Here is a 15,279-nt window from a genome sequence, read left to right on the forward strand (position 1 = left end):
TTCACTAAGCCACATTATTTGAGACTTATTCATGTTGTTGCATAATCAATAGTTTTTTTTTTTTAAAGAAAGACAGAGACAGAGAATCTATCTGTTGATTCACTCCCCAAATGCCCACAAAAACCAGGACTTAGCCAGACTGAATCCAGTAGTTGGGAGCTGATCTGAGGTCTACCACATGCGTGGCAGGGATCCAAGCACCTGAACCATTACTACGTCTTCCCACTGTGCTCATTAGCAGGAAGCTAGAATCAGAAGTGCATCTGGGGGAAAAAAAGAGGATCTGGGAGTTGAATACTGGCACTTTTATGGGAGATGCACTTGTATTAAATAGTATCATAACTACTATGCCAAACATCTGTCCCTCAAATAGTTACTTTTCATTACTGAATTGTGTTCCATTTTTATATATTCACCAGTTGACATTTAGATCATTTTCTCTTTTTGGACTATTACCAATAAACTTCCTATGAATATCCATGTGCAAGTCTTTTTGTGGATATATGCTATCACTTTTGTTTGGTAAATATTTGAGTAAAATAACTGGACCATACCTAACTTTATATTTTGTAAGTGACTGCTAAATTATCTGTCACAATGTTTGTGGCATTTTATATTCCCACCACAGTATATGAGAGTTCCCAGGTTCCACATCTTCACAATCAAATGGCATTTACCACATCACTAATGTAAGTTATTCTGAATCTATTTTTCTACCCTGCTCATTAGAAGTGAGTCACTAAAGTAAGCTCATACTTAAGGGGGGTAAATTTAAGCTTTATCTTCAAGACAGGGTGGTGTCTATCATCAATCATTAATCATCCGTCTTCTTTATATTTATCATCTATCTTCTATCATCTATCTATCTATATAACTGTCATATCTAATTAATCTATTTACCTCTATCATCTATCTATCATCTATCACCAACCTATTACATTATTATGAGTTGAATGTGTTCCTTTCCCCCAAATTAATATGTTGAAGTTCTGTCACCCAGTACCTTAAAATGTGATTATATTTTGAGATATGATCTTTAAAGAGGTAATTAAGTTTAAATGAGTGTCCTTTTAGAAAGAGGAGATTAGTACACAGGCAAGTGGGAAGACTGCACGGAAATACAGAGAGGAGAGCTATCTACAAGTCAAGTAGACATGCCTAAGAGGAAACTAGCCCTGCAAAAATGTTGATCATAGAGGTCTAGTTTCCATAATGTGAGGAAGAAAATTTCTGTCGTTTCAACCACCCACTCTGTGGCACTTTGTTATGACAGTCGTAAAAAGCTAATAAAGATTTCCCCTGTAAATATTTGCTTCCTGGGGCTGGCATTGTGGTATAGCAGGTAGAGATGCTGCCTGCCATGCTGGCATCAGATATGGGTATGGGTTCGAGTCCTGGCTGCTCCACTTCAGATCAAGCTCCCTGCTAATGCACCTGGGAAAGAAGCAGAAGATGACCCAAATTCTTAGGGCTCCTGGCACCATCCTTGGCCAAAACCAGCTATCTTAGCCATTTCGGGAATAAAACAGAGGACGGAAAATTCTCTCTGTGTCTCTCTATTTCTTTGTAACTTTTTCAAAAAGATAAGTAAATCTTTTAAAAAAAGATTTGTTTCCTTTATCTATTTTATGTAGTCACTGATATATATTAAAAAACTATAAAATTACCAAAATTGTACTTTATCCTGTGAAACCCTACTAACACACAGCCATGGTAATACTCTCTCCCATTATGAGAGTAAGCAATATTCACCCTTGTGTTCTCAAGAGGTTTCTTAATGATATTTGGGATAGCCAGGATTTGATAATTATTAATTATTAATCTCAATTGATATTATTTTTGTTGGGCTGCTGCTGTTGACATCAAGTAGTATAATCCCTGCAACTTTATTACCCTTCTTCAAAGTTCTTTCATTTATTTTGATTTTTCCATTGGACTGTTAGTTATCTTGAGAGATTCTTTTAATTCTATAGAACAATTCAGGAACAGTATTATTAATAATATTAATTCTGCTGATTGATGTATTTGCCATTTAAAATGTATTATTAACACCCCTAGTGGAAAATAATTTAAATACCCCGTTTACTTTTTGATTGTATAATTCAATTATTTTTAATAAATTTACAAAAATCTGTAATCACCACTAAGATACAATTTTAGAACATGTACAGGTACTTTCGCTTAAATAGAAACTACATTCCCATTTGCAGACACACATCTGGCTCATTCACAATCACAGTAAATCACTAATCTAATTTTGTGCATTTGTATTTTTGGGGCATTTCAGACAAATGGAATTATATAAGATGTTATTTTGTATGTGGCTTCTTTAACTTTCCATAGTATTATTGAAATCCATTTGTATTGCAAAAAGTATCAATATTTTTGTTCATTTAAATTGCCAAATACTAATTCATTGCGTGAATATACTATGTTTTATATATCCACTCACAATTTCACAAGCATTTACAGTGTTTCTAGTTTTAGGCTATATGAATAGTGCTGATTTGAACATCACTGGGAAAATCATTCTCTGGACATATGTTTTTATTTCCTTCAGGTAGATTCCTAGGAGTTGAGTTGCTGAAAAATATGGTAATTTGATGCTTAACATTTTATAATGATGTCAAACTGTTTTCCAAAGTGGCTGTTATTTTGCCACCAGAAATAAATGAGTATATCAAAATCTCCATATCCATGCCACCACTTGGTATTATCATCGATTTTAAAATAAGATAGATTTTCTGAGAACACATAGCGATAGAAAGAGAGAGGGACAGGAAGAAAGAGAGTGATCTTTCATTTGTTGGTTCACTCCCCAAATGCCTACACCAGCCAGGAATAGGCCAGGACAAAGCCAGGAGTCAGGAACTCCAACCTTGTCTCCAACATGGGAGATAGGGACCCAAGTATTTAGGCCATAATTAAGTGCCTTCCTAAGAACATTAGCAGCAACGTGAACCAGAAGCAAAGCATTTGGAACTTGAACTGACACTTAGACATGGGATGCAGGGTGCACCACAACACATGCCCCTACCATCACCTTTTAAAAATATATCCTTTCCAATATGTTGTAATGGTATGTAATTTTAAGTTTATTTTGCCTTTCTCCAATAACTACTGATGTTCAGCACATTCTAAAGTCTATATTTGTCATCCATGTCTTCTTTATTAAAGAATCTATTCAATATATTGCGTATATTTATATTTTATTCATTATTGTTGAATTAAGAGGTTTTTTTACATATTCTGAACAAAATTGTTTAGGAAATTTATGATTCACAAGTAATTTTTACAAACATGAAGCTTGTTTTCAATTTTCTTTGTCGTATCTACTGAAAAGCAAACTATTTTGAATTTTGATGAGGTGCAAATTATCACTTTTTGATTATATGGATTGTGATTGTGGTATTGAATCAAAATAAAATTGACTTTATCCAAGGTTATAACTCACTAGTCCAGGTGATCAATTTCTGTTCACAACTGATCATAATGATAGGACTAAGAGCCAAAGGGAGCACATAAACAAGACTAGTGTCTGCAAATAATAGCTGATAGAATAAAAAAGGGAGAGAACGATCCAACACGGGAAGCGAGATACACAGCAGACCCATAGAATGGCAGATGTCCTAAATAGCACTCTGGCCTCAGAATCAGCCCTTAAGGCATGCAGATCTGGCTGAAAAGCCCATGAGAGTATTTTAGGCATGGAAAGCCAAGACACTCTGGCAAAAAAAGAAAAAAAAAAAAAACCAAACACCTAAATGAAAGATCTCTGCGAGTGAGATCCCAGTGGAAAGAACAGGTCATCAAAGAAGGAGATACCTTTCTCTGAAGGGAGGAGAGAACTTCCACTTTGACTACGACCTTGTCTAAATATGATCAGAATCAGTGAACTCAAAAGGCTTCCATAGCCTTGGCAACTCATAACAAGTGCCTAGGGTGATTACTGATGCCATAAACAAGAGTGTCAATTTGTTAAGTCAACAACAGGAGTCACTGTGCACTTACTCCTCATGTAGGATCTCTGTCCTTAATGTGCTGTACATTGTGATTTAATGCTATAACTAGTACTCAAACAGTATTTTTCACTTTGTGTTTCTATGTTGGTGCAAACTGTTGAAATCTTTACTTAATATATACTAAACTTATCTGTATATAAGGAGAATCGAAAATGAATCTTGATGTGAATGGAAGGGGGGAGGGAGAGGGAAAGGGGAGGGTTGCAGGTGGGAGGAAAGTTATGGGGGGAAGTGATTGTAATCCATAAGCTGTACTTTGGAAATTTATATTCATTAAATAAAAGTTAAAAAAATAAAAAATAAAAATAAGAGTATTTAATATTTTTCTAATATTTTGTAGCTTTAACTCTTACATTTAGGTATCTGATTTATTTTGTATTATTTTAATGTATAGCGTAAGGTATGATTTATTTTTCTGTATGTTGCATATTCAATTGTCAACCTTTTGTTCAATAGGCTATGTTGTCCCCCACTGGATTGCCTTCTTGCCTTTGTCATAAATCAATAGATCATGAATATTGGGATTTTTATCTGTACTGTAAGATCAACTCCTTTGATCTATATAGGTAATCTTATACCTTTTCCATACTGATTAGATTAGTATAGATTCATAGTCTGTTTTGCAACTGGATAGTGACAGCTCTATGCTCATTGCCTCGGGACAGCAGTGAAGATGGCCCAAGTGTTTAGGCACATGTCACCCACATATGAGACCCAGGTGAAGTTCCTGGCTGCTGGCTTTGACCTGGCCCAGTCCTGGCCCTTGCAGCCATCAGGGGATGGAAATGCAAATGGAGAATTTCTCTTTGTCTTTTCACTTCTCTGTGTAATGCTGTATACAAATAAATAAATAAAATTTTAAAAAATAAATTTGCATAATTAAAATATTCTTATTTTGTATTTCTCAAAATTGTTTTGGCCAATCTGAGCTTTTGTTTTCATAAAATCTGAGTTTTTTGCTTTCATAAAATGTTATATGTAGTTTTCCAATTTCTACAAAGAAAAAAAGAAAAAAGGAATTTGAGGTTTTAATACACATTGAGAATGATCTAAAGATTAATGTAGAAAAAATTCCAAAACAATAATGGGTATTTCAACTGGTGAACATGAAATCTCTATTTATTTAGCCCATTTTAAATTTTTCAACAATCTTTTGTAATTTTCAACACATAAGTTTTGAAATCGTTTTAATATATGTATTTTATTTTGACAATTTCTTCACAAACTTATTGTGAAGAAGAGTGTATTAACTTCATTTTGTATCATATCTCTAACATCTAGAAATATAATTAATTTTTGGTATAACAATATAGCTTGTACATATCTGAACTGATTTAGTGTTAGAAGATTTGCTTTATTGGTCTCCTTTAGAGATTTCAAAATTAGTTTTGTCATCTGCAAATAAAAACAGTTTCATTCTTCCTTTCAATTTTAGATGTATTCTCCTTTCACAGTCCTGATAAAACCTACTAAAACCTCCAGTCCAATGAAAATATTAATGGCAAGAACAGATATATCTGCCTGTTCATTATATTCATGGAAAATATGTGTTATTTCATTATGTATGATGATATCTGCAACGATTATAGATAAAGGTGCTTTTGTATCAGGTTGATGAAATCCCCTTCTGCTCCTAGGATGTTGACAGCTTTTATCATAGAGTCATTGAACGCTGCCAAAAGTGTTTTTTCTGTTTCTATTAAGGCATGCTTTTTGTACTTTGTTAATATGAAGAACTACATTAATTTTTGAATGTTAAACTATCCTTTCATTCCTGGGATAAAACAAAATTAGTCTGTGTATAATCTTTTATATATGTTGCTACATTCAATCTGCTATATTTATAACAGCATTATTGAAATATACTTGATATAGAATACAACTTCCTTTTTAAAATTATGAAAATATATATAATTATTCATATATTCAGAGTTGTATCATTCATACCAATATCAATTTTAGAACATTTATTAAACCAACCATCTCCTGGTTCACTCCCCAAATTCCCCAAATGTTCCCATATCTAGGGCCAGGCCAGACCAAAGCCACAAGTCTGGAACTTCATCTGGGTCTTCCACATGGGTGCAGGAGCCCAAAGATTTGGAGTCATCTTTGACTGCCTTCTCAGGTAAATTAGCAGGGAGTTGGTTTGTAAGTGGAACACGGGGACTCAAACTGTTAGGAAACTGGTGCAGTTTTAGCCAGGTGGCTGCATGGCCCAGCTACCTGAGCCAGGCTCCACCCCCTTCCTAATGGGATTCGCTGCTGCTGCTTCCCTGTCCGCCCTTGGGCAAAGTTTTAAAAGGGCCTGTTCCTGAACACGTGCTCTCTTGGTCCTTCTCTCCTGCGCTCTCTTGGCCTCTCTTGGCTCCTCTCCTCCTCTCGTCTCTCTTCTCCCTCCTCTCTGCCTCTCTCTCTTACAGTCTCCTTCTCTTTTTCCTTCACTGCCCCTTCACTCCGGTCTGTAGGGTGTTCCCCCAATAAACCCTTTTCCTTACTCTGGTGTCCGGTGTGTTTTGCAATGGCTAACATTAATATATAACACAAACCAGTGCCCAAATTGGATGTCAGTTTTGCAGGCAAAGGCTTAAATGGTTGTGCCACAGTGCTAGCCCTCTTTTTTATTAGTTTTTTAAACACAGCCAATTTATTAGATTATTTTTCCATTAACCACTGTAATAAAGCATGAATGACCTACTGAAAGCTGTAAACATTTAATATATGCAACTTGAGGGCTTTGGAGATATGTATGTACCCATGAAACTTTCACCATAATCCAGTCCAAAAACATATACTTCATTTCAAGAAGTTTCCTCCTGTCTTTGTTCATTATTATTCATTTGTGATAGCAATACAATAAGATTTACCCTCTTAGAAAAATTTTATGTGTACAATCTAATGTTAATTACATGCATATGTTCTCTAGCACTTATTCCTCTTACGAAACCAAAATTGGACATTTAGACTAATACGTCCCCAATTCTTCCCATCCCTAGGACCTTGGCAACCAACATTATACTCAGCTTCTATTGGTTTGACTCTTTCAGATTCCTCATATCAGTGTAATTGTGATGTATTTGCACTTTTCTGTCTTGCTTGTTTTTCTTAGCATAATATCCTCCTGGTTCATCTATGTTGTTGCATATGTCAGGATATTCTTTTTTTTTTTTTGAGGCTGGATAATATTCCTTTGTATGTATATATCCCATTTTCTTGTGTATTGGTTGAGGAACACTTCAGTTTCTTCTGTGTCTTGGTTGTTGTGCATAATGCTACAAAGAACATGGCAGTGCAGACATCTCCTTGAGATCCGAATTTCAATTCTTTGGTTATATATATCCAGAGGTGGTACTGTTAAATAATTTTCCAGCTCTACTTTCAATTTTTGGAGGAAGCTCCATACTATTTTGCATAGTGATTGTACCAATGAACATTTCAACAGTGTTCTAGAATTCCCTTTCCTTTTTTCCACATATTGGTCTGTAGTAATACTTTGTTATTGGTATTTTTGAAAACCATTCTAACAGGTGTCAAATGATAGCTTCTTGTGTATTTGATTCGCATTCCATATATAGACTACAAAGAGGCTCCATATCAGATACAAAGTTTACAAGTAATTTTTTTCGTGCATTGTATTTACACTTTCTTGATGGTGTTCTTTGAAGTACAAGTTTTTAATTTTGATGACATCTAATTTATATATTGGTTTTTGCTTTTGTTTTTATTTCATATTTATGTAATCATTATCTACTCAAAGATCATGAGATTTATTACTATTACTTCTAGAATTGTTACAATTTAAACATTTACATTTGAGTCTTTAATGCAATTTGAGTTAGCTTTTTTATATGAGGACATTTCAAAGTTGGTAGGAAATGGAATGAAAATATTCATTTTAATGCAAAAAAATGAAACCTGTGCATAGTTTTCATAATAATGAATGTTCCATGAAACTGTTGAAGACCCCTCATATTTCAGATAAGGGCCCAAGTTCATCCCTTTTTATGTGGATCTATGAATCTCAACCTATAATTCTGGATTATTTAATTTCCTTTAGTAGTTTTAGCATTTTTATTTTATACCTCCATGTTATAAGATTAACAAGAAACAAAAATTTCCCAATTTTGATGAAGAATTGAACTTTTTATCATGTTAGTGACTGTTTCTAAATTAATGCTTTTGCCTTAAAGTCTATTTTATTTGGTATTACTATAGCTGTGGTTACTTTCACTTTTTCAGAAATTTCTGGTATATGTTTGATTGTAACCTTTTTATTTAAAATTTTATCTTTAACTGGTCACTTTTAAAGAGACTATCAGTGAAATTATGTGTAAAAGAGCAAAAAAAGTACAACAGGGAGACTGCATTGTGGCATCCTGGGCTAAACCTCCACCTGTGACCTGTGACACTGGCATTTCATATGGGTGCCGGTTCTAGTCCCAGCTGTTCCTGTACCAGTCTAGATCTCTGCTGTGGCCTGGGAAAGAGGTGTAGGATAGCCCAAGAACTTGGGCCCTTGCACCCACGTGTAAGAGATGGAAAAGGTTCCTGTCTCCTGGCTTCAGATCAGTCCAGCTCCAGCTGTTGCAGCCATTTGGAGAGTGAACCAGCAGATGGAAGACCTTTCTCTTTGTCTCTCCTTCTTTCTTTCTGTAACTCTACCTTTAATAAAATATTTTTTAAAAAGTAAAATGTTTTCCAATGAATCAAGTATATAATCTATTTCTCTTTCTCTCCTCCCTCCAAGATTTATTCTTTATTTGAAAGAGTTCCAGAGAAGAATGCACAGAGAGACATAGAGAGAATCAATCTTCTCATATATAAATAAGATGTGATATTTGTACTTACTTTCTTTCAATTAATTTATTTATTTGAAAGAATTACAGAGAGAGAGAGAGAGAGAGAGAGAGAGAGGCACAGACAGAGCTAGAGACAGAGAAAGCTCCCATCTGCTGGTTCACTCCTCAAATGCTCACAATGGCCATGGCTGGGCCAGGCTGAAGTCAGGAGTCTGGAACTCCATCTGAATCTCCCATGTGGGTGGCAAGGGGCCAAGTAACTTGGACCATCTTCCTCTGCTTTCCCAGGCACATCAGCAGTGAGCTGGATCAGAAGTGGCGTAGCCAGAACTGGAGTTCATATTGGGTACAGCTGCACCACACTGCCAGCCCTTATACTACATTTCCAATTTCTGCCATAACTGATACTCTTTGCATAATTTTTATATTATCTTTACATTTGTTTTTTATGTTTTCAGTGCTTTTTATCCAATTATTTGAGGTTATTAGATTTTACCAATGTACTTATTTTTTCATTCCTATTTTTGAATTATATCTCTCATTTCAATAATTATGCCATATATATCATGCACATATAGCTCACAATAGTGTAAAATAATCACTACCTTTACATCTTTCACATATGATCAATTAATTACATATATTTTAATCCATCTTAAAAATACACACAATATTATTATTGTTTTATATAGTCATTTGTTTAGTTTTACTCGTCTATTTACTCTAGTTTTTACCCTCAATGTTCCTTCTTATATTTGAAATATGTAAGCTGAAATTCTGTTCCTTTTCCCTTATTTTATCCCTTAACTCTTTTATCTTTAAAGAGTTTAACTGCTAAAGCTTGGTGGATTTTTGTTTGTTTTTCTATTTGCAAGATAGTTTACAATTTTCTGTTGACAATGATTTTCTTGCCCCATTTTCAATACATCCCTTGGTTCTTAATGTTGCTGTTGGACAGCTAATATACTATTAATTGTTCTTTTCTACATAATCTGTAATTTCTCTCTAGGCATTTTCAAGACTTCTTTTTTTTTAAACTTTTATTTAATGAATATAAATTTCCAAAGCACAGCTTATGGATTACAATGGCTTCCCCCCCAAAATGTCCCTCCCACCCACAACCCTCCCCTTTCCGACTCCCTCTCCCCTTCCATTCACATCATGATTCATCCTTGTTTCTCTTTATATACAGAAGATCAGTTCAGCATACATCAAGCAAAGATTTCAACAGTTTGCTCCCACACAGAAACATAAAGTGAAAAATACTGTTTGAGTACTAGTTATAGCATTAAATCTCAATGTACAGCACACTAAGGACAAAGATCCTACATGAGGAGTAAGTGCACAGTGACCCCTATTGTTGACTTAACAAATTGACACTCTTGTTTATGGCCTCAGTAATCACCCTAGGCTCTTGTCATGAGCTGCCAAGGCTATGGAAGCCTTTTGAGTTCACCGACTCTGATCATATTTAGACAAGGCCATGGTCAAAGTGGAAGTTCTCTCCTCCCTTCAGAGAAAGGTATCTCCTTCTTTGATGGCCCGTTCTTTCCACTGGGATCTCACTCGCAAAGATCTTTCATTTAGGCCTTTTTTTTTTTCCAGAGTGTCTTGGCTTTCCATGCCTGAAATAGTCTCATGGGCTTTTCAGCCAGATCCGCATGCCTTAAGGGCTGATTCTGAGGCCAGAGTGCTATTTAGGACATCTGCCATTCTATGGGTCTGCTGTGTATCTCACTTCCCATGTTGGATCATTCTCTCCCTTTTTTATTCTATCAGCTAGTATTTGCAGACACTATTCTTGTTTATGTGATCCCTTTGGTTCTTAGTCCTATCATTGTGATCAGTTGTGAACAGAAATTGATCACTGGGACTAGTGAGATGGCATTGGTACATGCCACCTCGATGGGATTGAATTCGAATCCCCTGGTATGTTTCTAACTCTACCGTTTGAGGTAAGTAGGCCATACCACCCTGAACGCACCCGATCTCGTCTGATCTCGGAAGCTAAGCAGGGTCGGGCCTGGTTAGTACTTGGATGGGAGACCGCCTGGGAATACCGGGTGCTGTAGGCTTAAAAGTCTACGGCCATACCACCCTGAATGCGCCCGATCTCGTCTGTTTTGCAAATTTTAAAAATTGTCTTTTAACATCTCTTGCTGCATTCTGGACAACATCTTTACATTTATCTTTTAGTTCATTAAGTCTTTCTAATAGTATACACTTGTTCTTAAACTTATCCATTTCATGGAAAATGGTACTAAAATTGTATTTTTTACTACAAAAGTGAAATTTATGTATAATTTCTTGGTAACACACTATTCAATGAACTTTCTGAAGGACTCTCATATCAATGGAGTCATACAGTATTTGTCATTAAGGACACACTTTACTTCACATAGAATATGGCCTTAAAGTTCATCAATGCTGTAGCATGTGATACAATTTTGCCCCCTTAAAATGCTAAATAATATTTGATTTTATATATATATATATATATATATATATATATATATATATTGCAGTTCAGTTATCCTTTTAATCTGTCAGTGGAGAGTTGGGTTGATTCTACATTTTGGCTATTGTAAATAATGCTGCTATGAAAAGGGAATAGATGGATCTGTTTGAGTTCCTGCCTTAATCATGCAGGGAATATACACAAAAGTAGAATTATGGGATCCCATGATAATCTACATTTCTATTTTTGAGGAATTAAGATACCATTCTTTACAGTGTCTGTACCAAATTATATTTTGCACCACTAATGCACCATAGTTCCCATGTCTCCATATCTTTGTCAGCATATGTTATTTTGTTTTCCTGAGTTGCTAAGACTATGGAAGCCTCTTGAGTTCACCAACTCTGATCTTATTTAGACATGGTCATGATCAAAGTGGAAGTTCTCTCCTCCCTTCAGAGAAAGGTACCTCCTTCTTTGATGGATCTTTCTGCTGGGATCTCACTCACAGATCTTTCATTTAGGTTGTTTTTGTTGTTGTTGTTGTTGTGTTTTTTGTTTTTTTTTGTTTTTTTTTTTTTTTTTTTTTTGCCAGAGTGTCTTGGCTTTCCATGCCTGAAATACTCTCATGGGCTTTTTAGCCAGATCCGCATGCCTTAAGGGCTGATTCTGAGGCCAGAGTGCTGTTTAGGACATCTGCCATTCTATGAGTCTGCTGTGTATCCCGCTTCCCATGTTGGATATTTTACTCCCTTTTTTATTCTATCAGTTAGTATTAGCAGACACTAGTCTTTTTATGTGATCCCTTTGACTCTTAATCCTTTCATTATGATCAATTATGAACTGAAACTAATCACTTTGACTAGTGAGATGGCATTGGTACATGAAACCTTGAAGGGATTGAATTGGAATCCACTGGCATATGTCTAAGTCTACCTTTTGGGGCAAGTCTGAGTGAGCATGTGCCAAACTGTACATCTCCTCCCTCTCTTACTCCCACCCTTATATTTAACAGGGATCACTTTTCAGTTAAATTTCAACACCTAGGAATAATTGTGTATAATTAAAGAGTTCAACCAATAGTGTTAAGTAGAACAAAAATATACTAAAAGGGATAAAGTATTAAGCTGTTCCTTGAAAATCAGGACAAGGGCTGATCAAGTCACTGTTTCTCATAGTGTCCATTTCACTACAATAATTTTCCTTATTGGTGCTTGTTTCGTTGTCACCAATCAGGGAGAACAAATGATATTTGTCCCTTTGGGAATTGCTTAATTCAATCAGCATGATGTGTTCCAAATTCCTCCATTTTGTTGCAAATGGCAGGATTTCATTGTTTCTTACTGTATAGTATTCTGTAGAGTACATATCCCATAATTTCTTTATCCAGTTTTCTGTTGGTGGGCATTTAGGTTGAATCCAGGTCTTAGCTATTGTGAATTGAGCTGTAATAAACATTAAGGTGCAGACAGCTCTTTTATTTGCCAATTTAATTTCCTTTGGTTAAATTCCAAGGAGTGGTATGGCTGGGTTGAATGGTAGGGTTATGTTCAGGATTCAGAGGAATCTCCAGACTGACTTCCATAGTGGCTTGACCAGTTTGCATTCCCACCAACAGTGGGTTAGTGTCCCTTTTTCCCCACATCCTCACCAGCATCTGTTGTTGGTAGATTTCTGTATGTGAGCCATTCTACCAGGGGTGAGGTGAAACCTCATTGTGGTTTTGATTTGCATTTCCCTGATTGCTAGGGATCTTGAAAATTTTTTCATGTGTCTGTTGGCCATTTGGATTTCCTCTTTTGAAAAATGTCTATTGAGATCCTTTGCCCATCTCTTCTTAAGTGGGTTGTTCATTTTGTTATTGTGGAGTTTCTTGATCTCTTGGTAGATTCTGGTTATTAACACTTTATCAGTTGCATAGTTTGTAAATATTTTTTCCCCTTCTGTTGTTTGCCTCTTCACATTCCTGACTGTTTCTTTTGCAGTACAGAAACTTCTCAATTTGATGCAATCCCAATTGTTAATTTTGGCTTTGACTGCCTGTGCCTCTGGGGTCTATTCCAAGAAGTCTTTCTCTGTGCCTATATCTTGCAGGGTTTCTCCAATGTTCTCTAATAATTTGATGGTGTCACTTCATAGATTTAGATCTTTAATCCATGTTGAATGGATTTTTGTGTAACGTATAAAGTAGGGGTCTTGCTTCATGCTTCTGCAAGTGGAAATCCAGTTTTCCTAGCACCATTTGTTGAATAGACTGTCCTTGCTCCAGGAATTGGTTTTAGATCCTTGATCAAATATAAGTTGGCTGTATGTGTTTGGATTGAATTCTGGTGTCTCTATTCTGTTCCATTGGTTTATTCACCTGTTGCTGTACCATACCATGCTGTTTTGATTGCAACTGCCCTGTAGTATGTCCTGAAATCTGGTATTGTGATGCCTCCAGTTTTGCTTCTGTGATACAAGTTTGCTTTAGCTATTCAAGATCTCCTTTGCCTCCATATGAATTTCAGCATCATTTTTTTCCCGATCTGAGAAGAATGTCTTTGGTATTTTGATTGGTATCGCATTGAATCTATAATTTGGGAGAAAGACATTTTGATGATATTGATTCTTCCAATCCATGAGCATGGAAGATTTTTCCATTTCTTGGTATCCTCTTCTATTTCTTTCTTTAAGGTTTTGTAATTCTCATTGTAGAGATCTTTAATATCCTTGGGTAATTTTGTTCCTAGGTATTTGATTGTTTTTGTAGCTGTTGTGAATGGGATTGATCTTAGCAGTTCTTTCTCAGCCATGGCACTGCCTGTGTATACAAAGGCTGTTGATTTTTGTGCATTGATTTTATATCCTGCTACTTTGCCAAACTCTTCTATGAGTTCCAATAGTCTCTTAGTAGAGTTCTTTGGATCCCCCAAAAAAAGAATCACATCATCTGCAAAGACGGATAGTTTGACTTCTTCCTTTCCAATTTGTATCCCTTTAATTTCTTTTTCTTTCCTAATGGCTCTGGCTAAAACTTCCAGAACTATATTGAATGGCAGTGGTGAGAGTGGGCATCCCTGTCTGGTACCAGATTTCAGTGGAAATGCTTCCAACCTTTCCCCATTCAATATGATGCTGGCCATGGGTTTTTCATAAATGCTTTAATTGTATTTGAGGAATGTTCATTCTAAATCCAATTTGCTTAGTGTTTTCATCATGAATGTTGTATTTTCTCTCTTGCACATTTTAGAACCTTTATTTTTCACTGTGATGAGTTTGAGTACAACGTATCATGGTGAGGATCTCTTTTGGTCATGTTTATTGGGGGTTGCATGTGCTTCCTGTACTTGGATGTCTCTGTCCTCCAAACCCGGAAATTTCTCTGCTAGTATCTCACTAAAAAGGCCTTCTAATCATTTCTCTCTCTCTGCCTGCCTTCATGAACTCCTAGAACCTGAATTTTTTTTTTTAAATAGTATCCTGTAGATTCCCAACAATAGTTTTTAGATTTCTAATATCCTCTTCCTTTCTTTGGTTTGACTGTATACTTTCCTGTGCTCTGTCTTCTAAGTCTGATATTCTCTCTTCTATCTCACTGATTCTGTTTTTAAGGCTCTCAAATGTGTTTTTCATTTGTTGTATTGAATTCTTCATTTCATTTTCATTTCTCTTCACTATCACAATTTCATGTTCTACTAAATTCCTCATTTCATTTTGATTCCTCCTTAAGATTTCATTTTCACAAGAGATTTTCTTTCCTGTACAGTATGGATTTCCTTAGTTCCTGCATTTGTTTTTGATAACTTCTAAATGTTCTTAAATTTTTTGAAATTCGTATCCTGCATTTCTTCTATCTCATCATCTTCATAATCTTGTATTGGAGTGTCATGTTCATTTGGGAGTGTCATGTTGTCTTCCTTGTTCTTATTTCCTTGGTTTCTGTGTTTGTTGTTTGGCATTGTAGAGATATTCTTTGGTTTCTTTTTTTTTTTCCTCACTGTGGTGGCTTTTCTCATTA

General features: G+C 35.6%; 1 pseudogene; it reads left to right on the plus strand.

The window, feature by feature from the left end:
• Window positions 1-10,776: 10,776 nt before the first annotated feature.
• On the plus strand, window positions 10,777-10,896 carry LOC127484994 (5S ribosomal RNA; annotated as a pseudogene).
• The last annotated feature ends 4,383 nt before the right edge of the window (window positions 10,897-15,279 follow it).

Source organism: Oryctolagus cuniculus, chromosome X, assembly GCF_051225735.1.
Source record: "Oryctolagus cuniculus isolate XC-2025 breed Fujian yellow rabbit chromosome X, ASM5122573v1, whole genome shotgun sequence".
NCBI lineage: Eukaryota > Metazoa > Chordata > Mammalia > Lagomorpha > Leporidae > Oryctolagus > Oryctolagus cuniculus.